The sequence below is a fragment of the Odocoileus virginianus genome, chromosome 31, assembly GCF_023699985.2.
Source record: "Odocoileus virginianus isolate 20LAN1187 ecotype Illinois chromosome 31, Ovbor_1.2, whole genome shotgun sequence".
Taxonomy (NCBI): Eukaryota; Metazoa; Chordata; class Mammalia; order Artiodactyla; family Cervidae; genus Odocoileus; species Odocoileus virginianus.
Genome location: NC_069704.1, coordinates 9,487,068 through 9,495,634, shown reverse-complemented (window position 1 = coordinate 9,495,634; position 8,567 = coordinate 9,487,068).

Here is an 8,567-nt window from a genome sequence, read left to right as displayed (position 1 = left end):
TGGCGAGGGTTCAGCCCAGCCTGTGACTTGGTCCTGTGCTGCCCCCCGGTGTCCACCTCTCAGGTTAGTCCCAGACCCTCCCACTCCAGAGAGGAAACGGCCTTCTCCTGCCTTGTCTTGACCGTTTCTAACAGGCGATGGTTATTATTGCCCATTTTATGAATGAAGAAAGCCCACATCTGTCCGCTTCTTTGGAAAATATTTGTGAGTACCTATTATTTGTCAGACACTTTGCTAAGGCTTCCCTGTGGCTCTGCTGGTAAAGAATCCACCTGCAATGCGGGAGACCTGGATTTGATCCGTGGGTCGGGAAGATCCCCTGGAGAAGGGAAAGGCTACCCACTCCAGTATTCTGGCCTGGAGAATTCCATAGATTGTATTGACCGTGGGGTCACAAAGAGTCGGACACGACTGAGTGACTTTCATTTTCACTTTGGAGCTGGTGCTTCACTGATGAATTTTCTGCCCTCACCATGGTTACATTTTGGTCTGCGATGGGGAAGGAAGATAGTAAATAGTAAACAAGATAGTAAATAAATACACAGCTCTGTGTATGTGTGCATGAGTGCATGCACTTGTGCATGTGTTTGTGCTTGTATGTAGTGGCTTAGATGTTAACTGACTTGTCCCAGCTCACAGAGATGCTGCTGGGTTTGAACTCAGTTGTCACGATCATACGTAAGCCCTAACTCCGTGGTATGTGCTTATCCTCACAACAACCTTACTTTATCCTATTTTGCAGATGGGGGAAAAAAGCAGAGAGGCTAGATAACTTAGTGACCCAAGGCCACTTAGCCACTAAATGGTGGAACTGGACTTGAACCCAGGCGCGTTGGCTCCAGAGCCCGTTTTCCTAACTCTGTGCTACACAAACTCTGCGAGGTTTGGTATTTAGGGCTTCAGTGATGGTGGCCGCAAGCCCAGAGCCACCCTCTCCTCCCACCCAGCCAAGAAGGATCAGAAGAGCCCATCCTGGCCCTGTCTCCAAACTATCCAAGATAATTGAGTCGCCTCTTGTCCCACCACTTGGGGAGAGTGGGTAGGAGTGGGTGCCGTGGATGGTCCCTGCTCTCAGGGAGCGGGATGAGCTGGCCTGGGTGGGGAACAACCCTGCTGGGCTGTGAGGTGAGGAGCTCAGGTACAGGGGGCAGGGAAGGCTTCCTGAAGGAAGGGCCCAGAAAATTGAGTAGGACTCAGATGTACATTTCCAAGAAGGAATAGGGTGAGCTGAGGCTTGTAGGGAGGAAGTGCGAAGCTGCCCATGGCTCTCAGTCTGCCAAGCTGAGAAGCATGACTGCCTACGGGCTGGGGGCCCTGATGGAAAGGATCGTGTCAGGTCTGGGCTTTGGAAGAGCCTCTGACTGCAGAGTGAATGGTGGGCTGGGGCAGTGAGATCTGAATAAGGCTATCAGATAAGGCCTGTTGCAGGCGTCCAGGTGAGAAGGGTGGAGACAGCCAGGGGACAGAGCTGAAGGGCTCACCGAGGCTGAAGCCAAGGTGAGTTTGGAATCACCTGGCCTTCCCCGCTTCCCTCATCTCTCTGACTTCCGTTCCTCAAATTTCCACCTCGCTCACTCTATTCTTTGCTCTTGCCTTATTAAAGAAAACTTATGCTGACACTTATTCAAATGCTGACGACTTTATTCAAGACTATTGCTGTAGGGAAGAGAGATTGGACTCAGCTCTGAGGGCAGCAAAAATAGCTGGGAACTTGCAAGCAAGGAGCAGTGAGGGGTCAGTGGACAGAAAGTTACCAAGAGGAGGCTTCAAGGATAGGGAAGTGCTTGCTAAACTGGCCTAACAGGGTTCTGCGAAAGGCAGGCCAAGGACTTAGATGTCAAGGGGAGAGGGGTTCTTGCTAGACTGACTCAGGATTTTTTGCTAAAAGAGTGTACATATTTGTGACCAGGCATACATGCATATATGCACACAGACATACACACACATAAGAACTCATATACATCCACACACCCACACCCCCCACCACACGTACATAGATGCACATGTGCACACAATACATACGCCCATGCCCAAGCAATGTCTACATGAGCACACACACAGTGTGTACACGGGTGTTGCACACATACATATGCGCATGTGCACACACACACACGCACGCACTTCAGACACGCTGACTCTGACCCCCTCCTCCTGTGGCCGCAGCCACTTGCTGGGGCTCCTTGTGTGACTCCGGAGCCTGAGCAGGTGGCCCCGGTGATCCTTTGCTGCCACCTTGTGGCCACTTCCCAGATAGCAGCACTTAGGAGGCCCTGGTTTTTCCCAGGTTCCCGTCCCTCAGTTCAGTTCAGTTCAGCTCAGTCGTTCCGCAGCGTCGGACTCTTTGGGACCCCATGGACTGCAGCACGCCAAGCCTCCCTGTCCATCACCAACTCCCAGAGCCTACTCAAACTCATGTCCATCGTGTCGGTGAGGCCATCCAACCATCTCATCCTCTGTCGTCCCCCCTTCCTCCCACCTTCAATCTTTCCCAGCATCAGTGTCTTTTCTAATGAGTCGGTTCTTCACATCAGGTGGCCAAAGTACTGGAGCTTCAGCATCAGTCCTTCCAATGAACATTCAGGGCTGCTTTCCTTTAGGATTGACTTCCATCCCTACGAAGACCCAGATCCAGCCCTGGAAAATTTGGAGCGGCCCCACAGCCTTGCTTACGCCGGAGCACTTGGTTTTGCCAGCTGTGGTGGGTGATCAGTGGGGTCGGGGGCAGGGTGATGACCCAACCCTCTCCACTACCCCCTTATCCTTTTCATGCCCCTTGCCTGTAGGACCCCGCGATGCCGCTCTCGCTACGTGGGCCCCACCCATGCCCTCCGTCTCCCCCAAAGCTCTGTGAGCCCTTTGGGGGCAGAGACTGTTGCTGTGCCCCACGGCCTCTGGAACAGACAGGTCCTCATGAGTGGGGGTGCAGGAGGGAAGAGATGGGCTTGATCAACTCTTACCAGGGGAGCTGAAGGCTCTGCCCACTGCAGCAGACCACCGACCCAAGTTTTAGCAAGGAGAGAGAACAAAGGCATGAGATTTTTTTCACAGTCTTTTAATCTTGCCCTAAGTTATTACTTGTTTACTGATATTTTTATTAGAAAACAGAGGGAGTTTTCATCTCTAAATGCCCCCTCAATGGCAAGAGTTATTGCATATGATCTCTGTCACCTCCTCTTAGGCTGTTAAGGGGGAGGGGTGAGCTTTGCAAGGGGATGTTTAAACAAGGAGAGAAACCTCCCTGGGGCCAGGCTGAAAACTGAGTGCTGGCCATATCCGACAACTACTGGATATGATTTGGAGTAGGAAATAGAAGGAACTCTATGCAAACCCCTCTCAACTGATGTCTGCCTCTTGGAGTTCTGTCTCTCACTGCCTTATAAAGAGAAGCATTTAGGTCTTTCTAAAGTCTGACATGAAGAAGGGCATCTTTTCCGGTATTTGGCTGAAAATTAATTTTAAAATGTTATTTGAACGCTTCTAATGTGCCAGTTATTGCTGCAAGGTGCTGGGATAGAGTCATGAGTGATGAGTCTTGGGGCTCACGTTACAGAAGGGGAGACAGAGAGTAAACGAATCAACAGAGATGTGTGAAATCCTGCCGGGGAAGGATGAGGAGATGGAGAAAAATAGAGCAGGGTGGGGAGACAGAGAGTGACCAGGGCACAGAATGGGGTGCTTGCTGAGTTGCTCAGTCGTGTCTGACTCTTGAGACCCCATGGACTGTAGCCCGCCAGGCTCCTCTGTCCATGGGGATTCTCCAGGCAAGAATACTGGAGGGGGTTGCCATTTCCTTCTCCAGGGGATCTTCCCGACCCCGGGATCAAATCCAGGTCTCCCACACTGAGGCAGATTCTTTATCTTTTGAGCCACCAGTTGGCCTAAAAGAGGCCCGTCTGAGGAAAGGACGCAGGTGACACCGAAAACAAGTCAGCCAGCAGTAGGGACATGGTGATGTGTACCTGGAATAAAATATTTTGATTTTTTTTAATTCTTGAAAATTACACAAGTAATTTAGGTTTGTTATAGACATGTTGAAAGCACAAGTAAACAACAACAAAAAGCACCCCTAATTGCTGTGCCTGCAGGTACACACAGGCCCAGAGTGGGGACTCCTGTTTTAAAATGTTTTTTTTAATTTTTAATTGAAGGAAAATTGCTTTATAGTATTGTGTTGGTTTCTACCAAACATCAACATGAATCAGCCATAGGTTTACCCATGTCCCCTCCTCCTTAAACATCCCTCCCACCTCCCTTCCCATCCCACCTCTCTAGGTTGTTACCGAGCCCTAGCTGGAGCTCCCTGAGTCACAGGGCAGATTCCCACTGGCTCTCTATTGTACGTGTGGTCGTGTATGTCTCCCTGTTACTGTCTCCGCACATCCCACCCGCTTCTTCCTCCCCCCGCCGTGTCCGTAGCCTGTTCTCTATGTCTGTGTTTCCACTGCTGCTTGGCAAATAGGTGCATCAGTACTATCTTTCTAGATCCCGTATGTATGCGTTAGTATATATTTCTTTTTCTCTTTCTGACTTACTTCACTCTCTTTGTCAGAGTCTAGATTCATCCAGGGGACTCCTTTTGATGTCTATACTGGATACAATTTAAGACTGATTTACCCTGACTCTGAGAAATGTACTTTGGAACGACTGTGTGATTGTCTTTTTTGAGCCCAGGACCCACCGTGCCTTGGGTAGTCCCATCTTACACGCTTTCCTGGAGTCATTTATGTCATCCGGCCCCCATGGGACTCTGAGTTTGTGCCCATAAGCGGTGGGCATCAAGGGAAGCAGCAGACACAGGCTACAGGAAGACTGTCTCCAGGCAAGTGTAAGCAGCGGCTGGGTTGAAAGGACCGACTGTGGCCACGTCAATTCTTACACCAGAGAGATGGCTAGGTGATTCCGCGCTAGAGAAACTGGATCACTCCAAATAAGGAGTGTTTGGATTCATTTGAAGTCCAAGAAGTACATGTTAAAACAAATCACTCTGCTGCAGAGCAAAGACAGGCACATTATAAATCCAACTATACTTCAGTAAATTAAAAAACAAACATAAAACGATACTACCCACTGGTTGAGCAAGATAGCAGGCTGGGTGGTACCAGGTGCAGGAGTTAATGTGGGAGGGCACTCCCACCAGCGGTGGAGGACTGCTGATGCGAACAGATGGGCAATCTGAAGAACACCCTGGAACCTGTGCCCCATTCCTTGATTTATAACCTGGAGACGTTCTCATCCAGAGAGCACCTTTGGGGATGAATGGGGAAAGAGAAGGCGCTGCAGCTGTCCAGCCCTGGGAGAAGAAGCGAGTCAACCTGGAGGACCCCCAAACTGGGGTGCCATTGGTAAACAGCAGCAGCTGAGGAGACGGACGGACAGCACCTTGGAATAGATCTGAAGGCAGGGTCAAGTGAAAAAGTAAGAAGCAGGACAAGGTCGATAGCGCAGCACCATCTGGGTAACGTTAGCTCCAACCATTTGGACATTTAGAATCACATAGACGATTCTGTTTGGTCTCCATCTCATTCCCCGCTGGTCCTCATTATGCAGTTGCCTTTTCTACCTGGCTACTTTCTAGGACTTCTTTTTTTTTAACCTGTTTAAAAATTTTGTCATCACATTGCTTGGAATGTCCTAGTGTCTTTTGCTCTGTACACACACTTGTTTCTGCAGCTTAGAAGAGTTTCTTAGTTTCTTTAATTCTAGAGTTTATTTCATTTGTTCTGGGTTCTCAGTCATGGACATCATTTTTTTCCCATTCATCAGCTATCTCTCCCATTTTTCTAAAAGGACTATATTATCAACTGTAATTTTTATTTACTTGTCTTTTCCCTTCTGTGTTCTTCTCTGAACCAATTCAGTTATCCGTGGCATCAATTCCAATGTTCACTGCCTCCAGTGTGGCTTGGGTCCTGCCATTGTGTTTTTAGTTTCCTATTGCCCCCTATTGCCTTGCCTACTCCCTTCTGCATCTTGTCTTATTGCTTTCTCCAGGCCCCACGCCTTCTTGGGCTCCATGAGGATAAACGAAATGACCAGTGGTGGGTCATTTTGGGAGGTTTAATCACCTCCTGGACACTGTTCTATTTCTACCCCCCCCCCCCCATAATTTCCATGTTTTTTTTTTCTTTTTACGCACCCACTGCTGCCCTGCACAGGACTTGGCCTCTCAAACGTACTGCATCAATGCCAACCTTGTCCTTTTTCTTCACCTTCTGTGCAACGTGTGAAGCTTAGAGAGGACAGCTACCAGAGTCCTGGTTGGCACAGACCCTGGGTCGGGGAACAGGGAGTGGGAAAGCTTGGAAGCCTCTTCCTGTTTTTTCTCATCCAGATGGTTCTTTGTGCTGGGAACCTACAAAGAGGGGGTCTTTAAGAAACCCAAACTGAATGAAGTGACTCCCTTCATATAGCTATTGATCCGCTCCCCCATTTCCTTCTTGTTAGAGTCTGAGTCCCTCAACCTGATTTACGGTTGTCTCCTAGACACCCCGGTTCGATCCCTGGGATGGGAAGATCCCCTGGAGAAGGGATAGGCTATCCACTCCAGTATTCCTGGGCTTCCCTCGTGGCTCAGCTGGTAAAGAAGCCGCCTGCAATGCAGGAGACCTGGGTTTGATCCCTGGGATGGGAAGATCCCCTGGAGAAGGGAAAGGCTACCCACTCCAGTATTCTGGCCTGGGGAATTCCATGGACGGTATAGTCCGTGGGGCTGCAAAGAGTCGGACATGACTGAGCGACTTTCGCTTTTCACCTTCCCAGTCTCCTCATGCCCTCCTCTTCCTGGTTCCCCCCGTTGTCTTTGAACTCCGTGTGGCTTCCCGAGCCCTCCGCGCTCTCCACAGACCTCCGTGTGTTTACACAAGCTGCTCCCTGGGGCAACGGCCTTCCCCTGCCCACTCCGCTTCTACTTGGAGAAGACCAGTAAGCCAGGGGCATCTCCGGCGGGAACTTGGCTCTCGCATTCTGATGGATGCGGTCCCTCCACCCTCACCCTGTGCTGCGGTCTTTCATCCAATCGTTCCTTACACATCTCCTGGATCCGATTTAGTTTCAGACACTCTAGCATCCCTTCTTACACCCTCCTGTGAGGTGGAGAAGCCCCATCCTGTGAGGGACAGGTCTCGTTCACTGTGTCCGCGCGGCCCAGCAGTTGGTACTCAATCAACACTCAACATGTTAGGAGCGCGAAACTACCATCGCAAAGCTGAGCTTCCAGTGCTTCCGCTAGGGGGCAGCACTACACGACGTCGCCTTGAGACCCGGTTCCAACAGCAGGCGGTGCGAGGCTCCCCGGCAGGGCAGTGAGAACGGCCCCCAGCTCCGAGCCGGGCAGCTCCAGAATATTCCGGACCTTCTGACCAAGGTCCTTCAGTTCTGCCTTTGGCCTGCCCCAGGACCACACATCCCACCTAGTTCAGTTTTCTTAAGAACATTTTCGAATCCAGGAAAGCATATGAGGGCCAAGGAAAGGGAGGGGCTTTGTCCCGGTGGAGGAAAAGGTTCACGGTGATGGCCAGTAGAAGCTCGGACTAAACCTTCAAGGATTGCTTAGGATATGCAAGGGCGGGATGAACATCCCACAAAATTGGACATTTACTAAACTATTCCTTTTTGGCTTAGCATTTAAAACAAAAAGCCACATTACCTAAATTGCTTGGGAAATCTGAAAAGACCTATGCATAATCCGTCTTTGCAAAGACAGAAGCTCAATCTGCCTGTGCTCGTGAGAACAGACTATAAAAACAGTCTCCGGCTCTGGGGTCTGAACGCCACCTCGATGGTGAGGAGGTGGGCAGTAGGGGGGCAGTGCCAGTCCTGCAAGGTAAGGTGGGCAGAAATTAACATCCCCAAATGCCCTCTTCCAAACTGTCATTTAACCAGGTTAAAAAAAGCTATTCCCAATCAGGCTGCTTCTGATGGCCTCGGAGCTGATGTAGAAGCCGCCAAATGTGTGTATTTGTGGAGTTGTAAGTAGGTCAGATATTTCTGTCGCTAATTATTACTTGTGAAAAAATATGTCGTGAGCTTGCCGCGGGGAGAGAATATTGAAAGCAGCATTGATCTTCGGAAACTCCACTCAGATTTATGCGCACATTATCCGCACAGGGCTGGCATCCCGAGGACTGTCGAGAGAGGAAGAAATGTCCTAAATCCGGGTCCGCAGGGGCAGTTGCTGGAATTCCAACAGGAAGACTGGAAACCTGGGTTCTAGCCCTTGATTTAAAAAAAAAATATGTATACATTTTTTAATGAAGGATAATTGCTTTATAGAATTTTGTTTTGTCAAACGTGAACGTGAATCAGCCATAGGTCCACATATGTCCCCTCCTTCCCGAACCTCCCTCCTCTCTCCCTCCCCCCACCCCACCCCTTTAGGTCGACACAGAACCCGTTTGAGTTCCCTGAGGCACACAGCGCATTCCCATTGACCGTCTGTTTTGCACATGGTGGAGTAAGTTTCCAAGTTACTCTGTCCATACACCTCACCCTCTCCTCCCCTCTCCCCGGGTCCACAAGTCTGTTCTATGTCTGTTTCTCCATTCAGTCAGTTCAAGCGCTCACTTGTG